This window comes from Crocodylus siamensis, chromosome 1 (assembly GCF_052110815.1).
Source record: "Crocodylus siamensis isolate JL-2025a chromosome 1, ASM5211081v1, whole genome shotgun sequence".
Taxonomy (NCBI): Eukaryota; Metazoa; Chordata; order Crocodylia; family Crocodylidae; genus Crocodylus; species Crocodylus siamensis.
In genome coordinates, this window is record NC_143395.1 from 92,778,559 (window position 1) to 92,796,279 (window position 17,721).

The window sequence follows — 17,721 nt, forward strand, 5'->3', positions numbered from 1 at the left end:
AATACATGGATTAACTAGCCTACTTCCAACTTTTTATAGTCAAAGTTCATCAAATCTAAACTCTTTCCATTCTCCTGAACTGTGATTTCATCTTCCTGGTTTTGGGGTGACCATATGTCTCAGCTTGGCTGAGGCAGTCCCAGATAGTCCTGGCTGGCTATTGAGAATGGTAATGGGTGACCTAGAAACTCAAGGGCATGGGGTGCAGTCTGGCCAGGGGTCAGAGTGGCACAGCATGGAGCACCTTGCAGGTGGGCAGGCAGGCACCACTGCCTGCCCAGCATGTTGTCCCACCCCTGCCAACTTGTGAGAGTGGGGGAGGGAACAGTGTCCCAGATTTCCCAGAAGATGCCCTGGATTTCCAGTATTTCCATATGGTCAGCCTACCTGTTTTGCCTAGGCTTTGTTGCAGTCTTCTTAAATGCTTAATACACTTTCTAGAGAACAGTTTCATGGTGCTCATTAGCTTTCATTAAATGAAAGCTATTTGATCCTTTGACCTTTGGTCAGTGTGATATTTGTACTAGTACCTGGTATTTTCATGAAAGTTAATTGAACACAACATTTGCTGGAAATACTTGTACCAGGAAAAAAGTTCTGTTTTGTCCCTAAAAATGGAAAAGGGGCATTCATCAAGATCAAAGGCATTTTATCCCTCTGAAAACTGCCTACCAACATAACAGCACCCATGAAAATTCAAAACAAATGTGCCAAACTGGGTTTGTGTGGCAAGTCTAAAACACATTTTCTTTGAGTTTCCCAGTTGGTCAGAATGTTCCCCATAATTGTCTCCCTGGAAGCAAAACAATGGCAAACTGAGCCTGAATGTTTCACATAAAATATATGAGGGACCAGACAATTGATCTTTCTCTTGTAAAACCAAGCAGGAAAATATCCATCTCCATAACTGATGTCTAGTCAAAGGCTGCCACTCCACCTTTGCAATGCATCTACCTAGTAACAGAATCAACAGTTTAGGGGATACAGCTGGAAATTTGAGAAGAAAGTCTATGAATCTATGACTTTATGAAGAGTTATTTTTTGGGTGAGTGTGGAATGTTACCACAAAATCACCTTTGTGTGATGACTATGATTCATTTCTCCACCCAGCGGTTCCCTTCCACAATATGTACTGAAAAGGAGAAGGTGTGCCTCAGCCTGAATTTTCTAGCAAATTTGAAGGTGCAGACATACAACATGTTTTATTTGGTGTAATTTGATGTTAATGGTAAAAATTGAGCAGAAATCCAACATACAGACTAGCACTGGGTATGTTAAAGTAAAGATATCCTTCATAAGGTGGTAAATAAGTATTTACCACTATAAGTTACAATGTGGTGCCAGAAATGTGATTATCTCCTATTCAGTTTCATCACTGGGGTAAGCCCATTGCTCAATGCAAACCAGCTTTTCCACCTCCTAGTGGCCAGCGGGTGTGTCTACATGCGCAATAATTCACAATGATAAACTCCAGACACAAATTGCATTGGAGTTTATTGCTCATGGCCATACCGTTTGATTGTGTGCCCAGTACAATAACAAGCACACTGAGCTGGTTCAGAGAAGCCCTGGCTGACAGGGGGAGGGGACAATGGACTCAGCCTGTGAGCTTGGGGCTGCTCTGACTCAGTTCAACCTGCTGCACAGGAGCTGGCTGGGGCATGAGGGTGGTTCAGAGCAGGGCTAGCTGGTAGGCAGCCCCCCACAATGAAGCACCCTCATGCCCCAGCCAAGCAGTCAGTTTCTACATGTGCATTGCTGCACACAAAAATCCCACAGCAGGACAGTACTTGTATTTACAAGTAGTAACCTCCTGCAGAGTTTATTAGTATCCTGCAGTCTAACAGAGCCATGTGTATATATAGCAAGATATTTACTGAGGAGCTAATTAGGAAACTGCAATAAACATCTTGTGTAGATGAGCTCAGTGACTTTGGAATAGTCCCTACTGAAAGCAGCTAGTTTACTCTCATGACACAGTAAATATACTCTGGGGTAAATTACTTTAGTAATTGTTTCCATGTCCACACCCTGAATAAGAGCATACAACACCTGAGAATGGGTTCATCCTTCATGTCTGAAATCTGAGAAGGTGGATTTCATTAAATTTAAAGATAACACTACATGCAACTATAAAAATGAACACACAATTGAAAATCTCTCTTCCCAATTTGTGTATGTTCAGCTAATGTATCCAGGGAGCTTGTGGAAACAAAATATCCAGATTGTTTGCATTCCCATTAGAAAACTACTCTACAGTATCTGGAATTAATAAAAATATTAGTTCATTGTACATTTTTGTTATTTCCAGGCAATTATAATAGGACACTGAACTGCCTTGTTATTGAAACTGTTCTGGTTTGGTTCTTTCATGACAGTCCCACTTCTCCCATTACATGCTTCTTGAACTGATGGTGAGTAGTACCCAGGAAAACCACAAAATGAGAACTTGAGAATTACTATTCCAATACAAAAGAAAACTTGTTCATCCCGGTTGTTCTCAAGGAGTGTTTTGTAGCAATTGAGATCACAAGGCTTTTTTAAAATTTTATTTTAGTACTAGGGTATTTCTTTTTCTCTTAGTATTTGTTAGGGTTCTATACAAATTGCACTGAGGTTTTGGGGGCTAAAGGGAGGAGTTTGGTGTGGGGCATTTTTGGAGGCTGGTGAGAGCTTCAGCCCCTCTGTAGGAGAGGGTATATGGGCTTGGAGATGACATCAAGGTATTTTGGAGGATCTCCCCTGAGATTGAGGTGGGGTGATGGGAATGCATATGGAGGGAGTGAGGGTAGGTGAGAAAAGGGTTTTTTGTATCTTGATGTGAGTGGCTATTAGAAGGAATGGCTGGGACTGGCAGGAGGGTTTGCTTGAGTGGAGGTCTGAGCAAGTAGGTGAAGGTTTTGGGGAAGAGAAGTCGAGGTTCTCGGGTTTGGAACACTGAATCCTGATAGCGGGCTATTTCTTTATTGTAAGCTGCTCTGAACCCTCTGGATATGGTAGAATATAATCTAATCAATCAATCAATCAACAGAGAATGTTTTCTTTGTAACCACTGTGGCTGCAGAAAATAATCTAGAAAATGTAAATCCTAGAGGCTCAAACACCAGAAGATGGACCTATTCTTTATTTTTTTTTAAGTATATATGATTTGTAACCCAAATTCATGGGTTTTTCAGGCCAGAGTCAAATAAAAAATCCCAAGAAACAAAACAAAAAACCAAAAGCCTCCCAGGGCTGGCAGTATTCCTGGGACCATTAGGTGGTATTTGTAGAAGAAGGTGCTACTTATGCTGTTACTATTGACCCCTGGGTAACCTCCATGGATTTGAATGCATTTATGATTTTCCACAAATGAGTTTTCCTTTTTCTGCTTTTGACATAATGTGTGACAGAATCCTATTTTTCTTTTTTTTTTTTCTTTTAAAGGTATTGCTGGATTCTCAATCCATCATCACATAAACTTCCCCAGACCCAATGATCTAATAAAACAAAGATGAACATAAATAAATGTGGATTTTAACTAAACCTAATTGCTAGGCTCTGAGAAAAATAACACTAAATTATATCAAATAGACAATGTAATCAATAGACCAAATCTTTGATGTGCCATCCTCAAGCAGCATGCATTAACTTCTTAATACAACCCCTTGATCATGTTATAAATCACAGATTTGTGGACCACAAATGCCAAAGGCCTACCATCAAAATCATCTAGTATCCCTCCCTTTGCTGTAGGTTTTTCTTCTTTTCTCTTCTTCAGTGCTTGGTTTAGTCTAATTGTGTATAGTTTATATTTAACTATTAACTAGAATTCCATCAATATGATAGCGGCTGAATCTTCATCTAATATGCACTGATTGTATCCCACTGAAGTCACTCAAGCTGTGCTGATTTCCACTAGCTGAGGATTTGGCTGGCTGTAAAAGAGTTAATGTTCTCTTAAAGTATCAAAGAAAAAAAATAGTAGTAATTTATTCTTTGCTTGTCTAAAATCCAATAGCACATAAGCAGCTGAATTCTTTTGGTTTCAATTCCTCACCCTTTCAGATTTTTTTTGACTTTCCTTCCATTACAAAACATGCAAGCAAACAGATGGGCAGTTCCAGGGAAAAATCCCCAGGGAACTCTACAAGTCCCCAAAGTGGTTGCTTAAACCCAGCTGCACACACAGATGGAAGGGTGCAAAATATCATCACTGAAGAGTTTTTCAGGTGTAGCACAGGCTCCACAAAGTCACATTCCCTGAGTTTACCCAGGACCTCAGTGGGGAGCAGGTAGTGCCATATATAATATTCCATTTGTTCTGCCTGTTCACTCTCAGGCACTTTTACTTTACACTTTTAAAAAGATTCCTGGTAAACCTTTTAAGAAGAGCCTGGAAATACAGCCTGGCCCTTTGTGTTTATAAGTCTGTGCAGAGAATCCTAAGCGTGTTATTAGTATAATGATTCTGACAGCAATAAAGCCTCCCACCTGCTCCTCCATGGAAGGATGTATTGGCTCAGTAACAATTAGCATCAATTACGGCAGAGCTCATTGGGAACTGGAGGCCCAGCCCTCTTAGACTGCAGGTGCAGGATTATCCTCATGACCTTTTACTCCAAGAGCGCACGCTGACGATGGGAGTGGGAGGCAGTCAGAAGGGAGTCTCATGCCCGTTCATCTTCTTTTAGAATTATTTCATAGTATTAGCTATTCATGTCATTTCCAGAGTACTGAGATTAGCTTCAAGAAGCAAACTATCTCTTCTAGGCCCTGTCTTGCTCTGCTGGGTGCTCCCATGCTTGTACATCCTTTTATTCCTGGGTATCTGCATTCTTGCTGCAGAAGAAAGCAAATTCATAGTGTTATCTGTGAATGAAAACAGAATTTTTAAAAAGGCTCACAGTTGGCTGCCTGAGTGTCAGACAATGACATGCATATAATATGCTTGGATAGACTTCTGTATTTCAAAACCTCGGCTTTTAGGTGCAAATGTGATCCCAGTCCCAGCTTTAGTTTCAGTCATTCATAGAAGCAGGCAGTACAGCACTGGAGAAAGACAAATGACAGAGGTGATAGACAGGTAGAACCCTGTAATTGTAGTCAGTTTTATAACAGGCCAAACAGCTCCCTTTCTAATGACAACTGTGAATTATAGTATAAGGAAAAGCTTTCAGCAATCACAGGCATAACTTGTCTAAAGAATTAAAAATATATGGTCTTCTTTTGAGTTTAAACACTGTCTTGGAAACAGTGACAAATAATCATTTTGTGCTATGGACAAATGACAGGATTCAAACAGCGCTTTGCACACAGATTCTACCTAGAGACCTATGTAACACCTATGTCTATCAAATGTGATTTAAGAAAATCAAGGGTAACTGAGACTTTATTTTACAAATTGTAAGTTGCCTCCCAATTTCAATATCTCATTCATTATTCAGTCTTTAGTCCATGATATTGCAAGTGTCAATAACAGTAGAAATGGAAGTATTTGGAAAATAAGATTTTTCACCAAGAGCCTAAAATATAACATGGAATATCAGTTCCAGCAAGAAAGATAAGAGAGATGAGATGTTAAAATAATCCTCCCTAATACCTGATTCAAAAATACCTCTACATTTAAATATTCATGACTATAAAAAAAATTCCAATAAATTATTATTTCTGGTGGACTTACATTATTACAAGAAATGTTTTGGTAGAGTTTATATGTTGTCATTCTTCATGTGGATACATTTTATCTTATAATAAACCATGGTATTTTTCAAAAATAGGTTGTAAATTGTTCTAAATTTACAGTTTTATTTGAAACTACATCTAAAGTTGACACAAAATAAGTTGCATTTAAGCTGTGGTTCTTTAAAATGTACACAGCTGCTGAATCTTACTAATACGGGTAGTTGCATTGAACTTAACAAGATTATTCACATTAATAAAGGCAAGCACATACATTAGTACTTGTAAGATTGCAGCTTTTGTAAAGTTTTTTGTTTGATCTTTTTTGGTTTTTTGAATGCAGAAAAAATAATGTATTTTCACAGAGACGTTAGAAGCAGAGAGTAACAAAGAAATAAAATTACATTGCTGGTATCCCAGCAATTAGGGACAAACATTAGAAGAAGGGACAGGGAGAGAGAAAAAAAATATTTTCCATAATTTTCTGTTGGTTTTACCAAATGTCTTGCCAATATTTCTGAAACTTCTTCCTCCTTCTGTTTCTGCCATCTTTCAGATGGTTCAGTAACACAGAGAGGTGAATAAAAGGGCCCCTCCTTTAAATCCCTCAAAAGAATTGGAGCAGAATAAAATAGCATAACTGAAATGAATAATTCTCTTAGTGAGAACTCACTCTAAAATCTTCTTAGCAGAGAACAGGGAGGTTCTTAGTATAGAACAGTGGAAAAGAATACAAGGGATAGGTGGAGAGAGATGGAAAGGAAAATTGTACTGTGGCTCTTTCTTCTGACATAAGTGTCTTCCATTCCAAAACCAGCATTGTTCCTCTGCTGATCAGTAATAGTTGTTCAGGGACATGTTTAATTAGTTTCAGAGCCACCATCAGTTTTACAGTGGAGGCCATATGAACAATGCATAATCTGCATCGTAAAATTCTGTTTTACTGCTAAAATGTGTAAGTGACACTTACCCAATTTTTAGATGTCAAAATCACCTAATGGTAGGGTTAGCATCATGTTGTAGCTGTGATGAGTCAGGAACTATGCTAGAGGTTTCCTGAATTCTTATCACACATCAAAGGTGATAATGACAGTCCTTGCTTTTGGTTAGCCTTGATCTTCCAGTAATTACTTTATTTTATTTTGGTAATTGTTTATCAGTTATCCCTGAGAATTCCCGCCCCCCACACACATACATACTTCTGATTTTTCTTGTTCTGTATTAGCTTTTAAAAGAAAGTCTCATATTCAAAAGCTTATCTAAGGACCTTGTTGCACATGGCATGTTGAGCTGCTCAGATGTTGATTGGTGTTAGAGCTAGCTCAAATTTGGAGCAGTCACACCTTAAGACTAAAAACCTTCTCAAACTGTCCCCCACCTGCACAGTTGAAAGTTGTCACTAGAGGGTTGGTGAGCGAGGACAGGCTTCTGTCCCTGCTCTAGGTGGGGATGTGTGAGAGGTGGGTTGGGAGTAGCAAGAACATGAAGCTGGGAGGTAATGATATAATGGATGGGGTGGGTAATGGAATGGGAGGTGGAAAGGAAATGGGGGGGAAGGATGATGAAATGAAAGAAGTCAGCCACTGAAGAATAAAATAAAAATAAGTTAAAAAAACAAGTTTGAAAAGAAATAAAGAGGAAATAAATTAAAGAAGGTGAGGTAAGATGCTTTTGGGGAGCTGGTGCCCCTGCCTCAGGAAGGAAGTCCCAGCTCACGGTGACCCAATCTGGCCTTGTTCGCCCTGACGTCCTTCTTTAGTCCGCTCCTGGACCCATCTATGCCCTGAAATCTGGCTAGCCGGTACATGTTTTGCAAGTTGTTTGCATGGAGTGAGAAGGTCACATCCCAGGAGCAAGAGGGTGAGTTGGCTTGGTGCCAAAACCACCCCCTGGGCAGTAGAGTTTGGGGAGGGAGTTTGTCAGAACAGGAGGGTCGGGGAAGGGACGCTGCATCCTGAGATGCTGGAGGACTGCAGCTTGGGTGGCTCATCTGTAAGGAGGGGCCACACATTAATGAAACACAAGCTACATAACACAGACCAGAGATAAAACTGCCCTGGAGTGGTATAACTTTAAGTCACTTAAGTGTGCTTAAATTTAGTTTCAGATGTTAATGTGTGGGGAATCCCAGGGTTAAGAGCTCCAGGGGCTGCCTAAATTGAAAGTGTAACAAGGCTCTAACTCTAACCCAAGTATGGAATTGATCCAGTAAAAGATAGCAACCTAAGAAACCCTTGCCTCTTGCTAAATAATGTAATGACATTTTACTTTGCCTCTCATCCTGGCCTGGGTAGTTCTAAGATGTCCAATTCTTTATGTAGCTACATTTTTACTCTGTGACAAAGTCTCCCCTACTTCAAATACAATAGAATAACAAACAGTAGGCAGCTGGGGCATGAGCCTCTAACCTCTAATCTGAAGAGGAGCTTGTGCTGTATGGTAGGCAGTGGTAGTTGTGTGTGTACTTGTCTAATTGCTCAGGTCAGAAACCCTGCTAATAATCATAGGCCTTACATTGGCAGGGAAAGTGGAAGTCTGACCAGACAAATGTGTCTTATCAGGGATTAAAAATACTGTTGAAGACAATGGAGAGCCATGTACCTCCCGAATAAGTGAGGATGCATCTTTTAGCTCCTCAGCAGTTCAGTGTGGAAAGTCGCAGTAACAAGGATGGAGAGCAAGAGTCGCAGCAAGAGCTGAGGGATCAAGAGCTTTTGTGTAGCTCATCCATGTGACATAACTTCTTCAGAGCAGATGGAGATTGGCAACAAGTGCCAAAAGCAGGGCAACAAATTTAAAGAAGGGGCTGTGCAGATTCAGCCTATTGGTCTGTTTTCTCTCTCTTACAAGTGTAAATCAGAACTAACTCTATTGAAGCCAATTAAAATATATTGACATCAAAATAATATAAGTTAGAGGAGAAACAGGCCATATATGCTAATTAAGTTGGATAAGTTAGGGCCATGGAATATGATGATGTCATGGTCTTGTAAAACTGTAAAATGTGCTGCTGGAAATATCATTAATGATTATGATTTCTGCCCAGAGAGTTGCCTTTAACTGTTTAATTAACAATCACCATAATTATTAATTCTAATAGTTATTAATTCTACCATATACCAAAGGGACAAGGGATACCAATAAAATAATAAATATTCACTATCTCACATGCTTGTAATAGGTATGTTATTTTCCTGCAGCTAGAACAGGAGATACCGATATATTACAACCACTTCATAATGACACCTGTATTAAATGGTTACATACTATAAGAGCTTTTATTAAAAAACAAAAACAAAAACATAGCTGTGATGTCAGCTTGGAGTATTGTGTGTCTAAGAAGTAGAGAAAAGGATGGAGACCTTATCATTCAAACCTCCATGGAAACAAGACCTTAAAACCCCCCACAAATGCACACAGTATTTCAGCTTTCCTCCAGCAAGTGAAATATAAAAAGTGTCATGAAATTGTCCTAAAGCTAATATAGTTGCTGAGGAGGAATACAACATATAAGGTTATTGATTATAAAAGATATCTTCCATCAAATCCAAATGTAGCCTGTTGAGCTCTTTTTTGCAAAGCTAATCATTTCTTTTTTTTTTTAATAACAGCAATAGTGGGCAATAGTGGTCGCTAAAAAATTATATTCTTTCAGCACGGAGGCGGAAAAGGTTCTTGGAATCATAATTGACTCCAAGATGACCATGGGCCAGCAGTGTGGGGAGGCAGTCAGGAAGGCCAACCGTACCTTGTCAAGCATCCACAGATGCATCTCAAGCAGGTCCACAGAGGTGACCCTCCCCCTGTATGTGGCACTGGTCAGGCCTCAACTGGAGTAATGGATCCAGTTCTGGGCACTGCACTTCAAGAGGGATGTGGTCAGCATCGAGAGGGTCCAGAGGAGGGCCACTCGCATGATCAGGGGACAGCAGGGCAGGCCCTACAAGGAGAGGCTATGGAACCTGAACCTGTTCAGCCTCCAAAAGAGAAGGCTGAGGGGGGATCTAGTGGCCTGTTACAAACTAGTCAGGGGGGACCGGGAGGCATTGGGGGAGTCCCTGTTCCCCCAAGCACCGCCAGGAGTGACCGGGAATAACGGTCACAAGCTGGCAGAGGGCAGGTTTAGGTTAGATATCAGGAGGCGCTACTTCACGGTCAGGGCGGCTAGGATCTGGAACCAACTTCCAAGAGAGGTGGTCCTGGCTCCTACCAGGGAGGTTAGATGAACATCTTGCTGGGGTTTTTTGACCCCAGTATTGTTTCCTGCCATGGCGGGGGGTCGGACTACATGATCTACTCAGGTCCTTTCCGACCCTAGAAACTATGAAACTATACAGAACTGGGAGGTGAATGTTAACTGTCTTGAAAAACAGGCAACAGATCCAAGCTACAAAAACCATCTAAATAGAAGAGGAGAGTGATGCCTTTTTATATTAACATCCAATCCAGATTTTTCTCTACAGTCCAACACACAAAATATAAAACCTGTTAAGTATACGATCATGCTTTGCCTGGTGGGAATTGGTAAGAATAATGGGAAATAATCTCAGCAGTGGGGAGGGAGGTCATGCTCCTAAACTGTTTCTTTGCACAATGCCTATAAGAACTCTGAAAATATTTCTCTTGTATAGAATCCAACTCCTTTTCCATTCTACAAAAAAATCAGTAAATCCTTTTGAACTGAATATAGCTATGAACACAATATGGATAAAAACTAATAGTTGAATTTCGGTTAAAAATTAAAAAGAGAGTATTGAGGGGAGAAAAAAGATCCCAATGTTTACAAGAGCACATCAAAGAGCCACTTCGTGAAATCTGAACGCTTTTCAGAAAGAAAGAGGAAAACAAATTCTTGATAGGAAACGTGAAACAATTCAATAAAAGCCATTGTGCATATCCATTGAGCTGGCTCAGTTTACACAGTTAAACAGGCCTACTGGAGGGGTTACGTGACCACACTCAAGTATGTATGCATAAATCCAGGAGATGAACTAATTCTTTACAGGTGTACCTATATTTATTGCTATAGAGAAATGAAATGTATACCTCTTATCAGTGAAGTTATGGGGCGGTGAATGAGTCATGTTCTTTTGCCATTGCTTCAGTCCCTATAGGTCAAATTGTGAGGTTCTTGGTCAATGTTTTAATTATTTTTTTCCAACATGTGAATTGTTTTCTCCAGGACTTTTCCTTGGGTGACAACTTTGGAATTTGGTCTGTAGTTCCCAATATTTGTCATTGCTGAATTCCTAATGAAAACTTGTAACTATGTTATGGGCAGAATTTTGATCTTGTTTTAATCAATGGCATATTTCCCATTGACTTTAATGGAGCAGAAGTATAATGATATATATTATCATTTTAATAAAGTCAAAGTAAGCATAGTTTTGGGCAAAAAGAACCCTTTGTACGTGCAGTACCTGCTAAGTTTTGCCAGCTCTCAATGGAGCAGGCTAGCACTACATATGTATACCACAACATATACATCTGCACAATCATTTCCCACATACATTTGAAGATATCGAGTTTACTACTGACATATCTAACTTTTTTCATGCAGGCCTGAGGGACAATGACAACTTGCATGTATTTTGCTTTTGTTCTTCTGAGAACTGAAGATCTAGGGAATTTAGGTTTGTAATAAAAGGCTCATTGGGCTAAAATGATCAAGTCAGTTCCTTCACTATGAGTTTGGAGGGAAGAAGTAGTCTATTCATGAGTGAAAAAGGAGCTGATTTGTGTTGTTTTTTCCTGTTTTTTTTGGTATACATTACTATTTTTCTCTTAATGAAATTGATTGGCTCCAGTGATAGGTGTTTCATGATCAAATAGTTCAAGAAGAAACTGTTCAGAGCAAATGACCTTTAATAAAATTAGAATTTCTCAATATTTAGCAAGCCATACTCAGTTCCCATTATTACAAATTAAATTCAAGGGGTTAAGTGCCATAATTTATGAAGAACTTCTATAATTGTACATTTCTAAGACTTGTTTATGATCTTAAAGACAGCACTGTTGTTATCACTGCTATTGTCCATTATTGTTTCTGACATTTCATGATTGTGGGCATGTCTACATGAGATGCATTAATACGCATTAGCCTAAGTTAATGTGCATTACGGATGCACGTCTATATATGCACACCCTTAATGCGCATTAACTTAGGCTAACCATACCTAAATTTGATATCTGTGTGATGCAGCTAGTTAAAGTGCATTAATGCATGTGTAGATGGAACCCAGCACTAACTTTCGTGAAAGGCCTGCCCAGCCATTAGGGGCCAGCCTGAACCCAGCCCCATGGCTTCTGGCTGGCCACCTCTCGTGGCTTCTATTTGGGATTAAAGTTAGTCTCAAGTGCCTACAGCCATGCACCCAGAGGCTGGAGCTTCCCCCAGTGGTCACAGGTGTACATGGCAGAACTGGAGAGACTTGGGACTTTAGTCCCAAGTCCCTGCACATGTGGACACCTGCCAAAAATCACTTAATGTATATTAGCTTAATGAGCATTGCACTTACTATCATGTGTAGACATTGCCCTCTGAGCTGTAAATCTAACCTTATTGTGATTTTAATTATTTTCCACAAGGAAGTAAAATTGCGCTCTGCTTAAGAGTATTGTCTTCATTATCTGTGCTGGAATTGCATAAAAAACAGCAATTTGCCTCCAGCAGACTAAATAAATATTTTATTTAGTTTTTGATCTTTAAGTTTTACTTGGAATTTCAACATCAAATGAAATCAAAATTGCAAAACAAATCATCCTCTAAACCACAAAATTTTGCTTTATTTTATCTCAGAAACATTAGGTCAAATTAATGTAAGGCAAAACCATATACGGGCAGAAGACAGTTTGATATTGGATTTGAGTTCATTCCAAAGCTTTTGAACTATACTAATCTTTTCTGTGTACATAATTTGAGTCATGGCTCCTTCCTGAAATCTGAAACTAGCTGAGGCCCCAGATACACATTACACTTGGGATGTAATTAACCAATTAATCACATCATAAATAGTTACTGTACCACATGTTAATACAATTAATGGTGTGATAAAACAAGGAATAAGCCACAAAGTTATAACACAAAAAGTGTAATAACTTCATGGCTAGTTTGTATCACCCCATTAACTGAATGTGTGGCTAGGCTTGGGGCTCCCACCCAGGTGCTCCTGAGGGCTTCCATGTGCTCCCCAGGCTAAGAGTGCCTATCAACTGATTGCTGCTCCTAGCCTTAGGGGCCCATCAGATTCAAGGGTTCCAATGTGTCCCCAAAGCTGGGAGCCATGATCAGATGCCACTTCTGAATGCAAGGGTGCATAGGAGCCCTTGACTCTGATATGCCCACTTTGTTGAGAGCAATGGCAAATCAGGACTCCCAGCCTCGAAGCACAGCTGGAGTCAAGGGCTCCATTATGTCCTGTTTAAAATATAATGCTCAAATTTATATAGATTTCACTTTCATTATAGCAGATACAAGAACAAAACTTCTGGAAAATTGGCACTATGCACTGGAGCTTTTTCTAGTAGCCCCAGCTTATTATTATAATTAATATGTTATTTATGCAGTATTACAAATGTATATGGCACTACAGAGTGGATGAACTGTGGCAAATTAGTACCTGGTTGCCTATGCAGAGGAGGTAGCTATTTAAGTTTAATGGATATCAAGTCTGACTTCTACATGACCCAGAGCATAGTTTCTCACCAATTATTCCTTCACTGAGCACCTATATTTGGTTGAAGTAGAGCATGTATTTTATATAGATCTACATTTTAATGTAAAGTCTTCAACTGATCCACCACATACTGATCCACTTACTTGCATTAACTGTCCTGATGGTGAATTACTCTCACTGTAAAAAAAAAGTTGCACATTCATCCAGTCCCAATTTCTCTATCAGCAGCTTAATATTAAATCACAGGATCTCATATTATCTTTTCTACTAGATTAGACTTCTCTACTATTACATGTCTTTTTTCTATGAAAGTACTTATAAAACTCTTCTATAAAATGCTTCTAACTTCTTCTTTTCCAGTTGCTTTTTTGTTTCTTTTCTAAAGCAAGTTTTCCAGCCCTGGAATTCTTCTATTATTTCTTTTCTGAATACTTTCCAGTTTGTCAACATAGTTTTTTAAACTGTGGGTAACAGAACTAGACAGACTATTCTAGCAATGATCTCACTAAACCATATAAAATGATAATAATACCTTCCTACTTCTAGTTGATATTCCCTTGCATATCAAAGGATTGTACTCACTCCCTTAGCCACCACATTTACTCTTAAGCCACTTGGCATCATGTTCAACTAAATATTCACCATGACTCCCTTATTCCTTTAATGAGTCATTCCCTTACTTGGTTTCTGAAGAGAAGCAACATTCTATGAATATGGCCTGCTTCAATTCAATTCAATTTAGTTCAATTCTGAAAAAGGACCTAGGACTATTACCTTGTATCAAACACCAGTCAAGTAATTCTGCTGTATTGTGCAATCCAGATCACTCTATCAAACTAACCTATCCTCATTATTTTCCAGTCCACCAATGCTGTGTCCCTTAGCAGCTTCATTACCAATACTTTTATATTTGCTTCCCTTCTTTTTTATAGCATCAGATATCAACTTTCAAATCTATGAGCCACTGTCTGGTATTATCACTCAATACAGTTCATGTACTCTGTCTGGGCATTTGTAAAGATTGCAGCTTTTGATTCAATGTTGTGCTGTTTGTTGGGCACCGCATTCACAAAGGGGACTGTCCAAGATGTACATCCTGTGAAGTGCTGTTTTGAAGCATTTATATCCAGGCCTCAGTCTGTCAAACTTAACTCATGCTGCTCTGTCAAGGTTGTGACCAATGGGGGACTCTCTTGCTGTCAATCTAAAACACTGTAGGAATAGTTATGACCTTTCCCAGCAGTCAGCCAACTCTGTTGCTGCCTATAGGTTTAGAATCCCTAATCTCTTCCATGAGCTTGTAGGCTTCATGTACAAATGGTTCATAAGTAATTATGTACGACTCTTCTTATGTATCTTGGTCTAATGCCTGAAGGTATAGCGAGTACATCTGTATGTATGTAAGTTTTACAGCCTGTTATGGGTCTCAGTGCACATTTAAATAGTGTGAAACTTTTTAGTGTGACAATGTCTGGACCATATAGGAACACAGTATTCTGTTGGGGCATATACCATTGCAGGTGTGGTAATTTTAAGCACTTTGAAGTTGGCACCTCATGTTGTGCTGGCTAAACATCTTAAAGCAGCCACCTATGCAAAGACTTTACTGCTGACCTTCTAACTGTGATATTTTTAGGTGAGGGAACAGTCTAATATGACTTCTTGATAAGTGCTCATGGGAAGGATATAGTTGCCTACTCAGATATTCAGCATGCTCTTGGCTCAACAATTGTCCAGGTGGGAGAGTGATGATACTGATCTGGTGATGCTCAACTTTAAGTGCCACTTATAGAAATAGTTAGTGACGAGTTCCAGGTCAGTACTCAGTTGTCTTTTCCAGTTTGTTCACATCTATTCCTTGGGCTACTATGGCAAAATCATTAGCATACATAAATCACTTAGATGTTGTATGTGGGAAGTCTGAGACATTGAAGAGTATTGGTGGTAGCATTGGGCCTTGGGGAACTCCATTCTTCAAAGTTTGTACTCTTCTTTTTTCTCCATGGCTGGTAGTAAGTTTGAATGATCTTCTAGAGATTATGTTCATGATGAAAGTACATAGCTTGTGGTCATGTATGATAGAGTGAAGTTTATATTTGAGACCTTCGTGCCATACAGTGTCATAGGTGCCTATAAGGCCAATAAAGACCGTGTCTGTTTTCTGCCTCATTTCAAATCCATTTTCTATGCTAGATGTAAGTAATGTAAATTGATGAGCAGTACATCACTTTTTCTGAAAGCGAGCTTTTATTTTTCGGAGCTGGGGATCAATGATGTTCTCTGTAATAGTTTCATAGTTAGTAGGGTCGGAAGGGACCTGAGCAGATCATCAAGTCCAAACCCCTGCCATGGCAGGAAAAAGTACTGGGGTCAAACGACCCCAGCAAGGTGTTCATCTAGTCTCCTCTTATATTCAGGATTATGTGCTCAATGAGTTTGTATGTAACGCAGTGTAACGAGATGGCTCAGTAACTCTTTGGATCCTCTGGTGGTTTATTGGGTTTCAGAATAGCAATGGCATCTGTTTTTCCCCAGACTTTTGAAAGTGTTACGTTCTAGACATTTATACATGAATTTCTGAAGCCATCTTTTCATTGTGATTCTAAGCCTGGTAATGAATTTTGAGAATACCTTATTTGATCCAGCACCTTTATTGCCTTAATGGCTGTATCAAACCCATTGCCAAGGATGGGGGATGGTTAAATTAAGGTTGGCATTGAATGATTTAAGTTAGTTATGAGTCAAGTATCTAAACATTTCTGTGTATTGCTTACTTGGGTTACTGTGCTTGCTGTTGTTGAACAGTCTTTTCACGATGCAGTTTGCTGACACAAGGCAATGTTGGTTTTTGATGCCTTTGTCTATAAGGTGGTTGACTGTGCACCATGTTTGTCTACTCAAGTCAGTCATACCCAACCCTTCTATTGCAGTAATCCATCTCTCCTTTTTGAGAGTATTCAATGGGGTAGCTAGTTGTTGTATAGGTTGTTTCTATGGTTGCAGGGTCATTGCATTGCTTGATGATGTTAAGCAGCTGTTTGCCCTGTGCATCACAGTATGGTACATAATAGCTTCTATAGCCTGTGGGTACACAGAGTTTAGCTATTTAAATTAGGCTGTTTGTAAGTGTATTGTAGCCTTGATTGGGGTTGGTTTCTGAAGGTTCCTCTAATTGGTTTGCTCTCTTATTAGTCAGCCTTTGATACTTCTGTCAAACCACCTTATGAAAGTACCATTTCAGAATTAGTTTAGATGGTGTGGTCTCAAAAATCACATTTTCAATAATGGTGAGTGAGGTCATCTGTGCTGAGAGGATGGAAAGTTATCAAGTACTTTTCTTATCAGTATTTTACTTGAGTCACCCTTCCACCAGGCAAGAGCTGGGTTTGTCTAGATGTTCCAACATCCGTAGTGGAAGGTACGTGGCTTCTCCAGATCATCTATGAGGGTTATATCATTCAGGCTTCCCAGAGACAAAGATTATCTCTGTTGTTACTGTTAATGGAGTATCCCCAGTCTTGATGTTGACAGTTGAAGTCACCTGAATATATGGTCATCTGGTCATAAATAGGCAGGGATATGATTAACAACATATTATTATTAATTATTATATCATTATTAAAACTTGTGAACAGTAGTTGGCTAAGCAAAGATCCCTCTGAGACTTCATCTCTGAAATCTATCAATTAATCAATTTTTAGTACATTTAATATGTCTCAGACTTACTTTATATAAAACTTTGTTTATTCAAGTACTGAATTCACATGTCATAGATAAGTCTATTATGTCAAACATTATTTTTTTTCAATCAAACTGTAATTTCCTCAAAAACTGATACTGAGTTTCTCTTTACAGGACTATTTTTCTGTAACACCATGTTGACTGGCATCAATTATGCTGTCCTTTAATTCCTTACTGAATTAATAAAGACAGTACTAAATAGCAGTGAACGGGCAGGTGGTCATTATAATTGGAATGCAGGGTGGTACTTTTGGTTTTCAAAGATTTCTTTGAAAAAGGAGCATGAGGTAAAATACATACACAGAAGGAAGATGGCAAAATTCAGGAATGAGACATAAAGATTATGCAAGTGTCAGTCAGGAATAATACCTGGTACTTAAAACATAGGCCTTTGTGCTCTATGTGGAAGAACAGTTGTACTCATATTATATCCCACTGAATGCAGTAATGTGTGGGTGTAGGGTTGCACCATATAGACCACTAAGCAAGAGCAGGACCCATCCATAATTGAGTGCTTGCTATGTCTATTCCCTCGATTTCTGGTCTTTCTAAACGTATTTATTAATGTATATATTTTATAGAGAAGTGACTCTATAAAACTTTTAACAGTGTTATATATTACAGTTGACACACTTGTGGGAAT

At 39.1% G+C, this 17,721-nt stretch overlaps 1 long non-coding RNA gene across 3 annotated transcripts in view; it reads right to left on the bottom strand.

Moving 5' to 3' along the window:
- Positions 1 to 1,719: 1,719 nt before the first annotated feature.
- Positions 1,720 to 17,721, bottom strand: part of LOC149873047 (uncharacterized) — a 174,110-nt gene continuing 158,108 nt past the window's right edge. Inside the window, exon 7 of one of the 3 annotated variants that reach the window (XR_016441203.1) lies at positions 1,720 to 4,821. This is a non-coding gene — a long non-coding RNA (uncharacterized LOC149873047). Of the gene's footprint in view, positions 4,852 to 12,090; positions 16,895 to 17,721 lie in introns of those variants that run through there. The other 2 variants (XR_016441204.1, XR_016441205.1) reach the window with 2 other exon arrangements.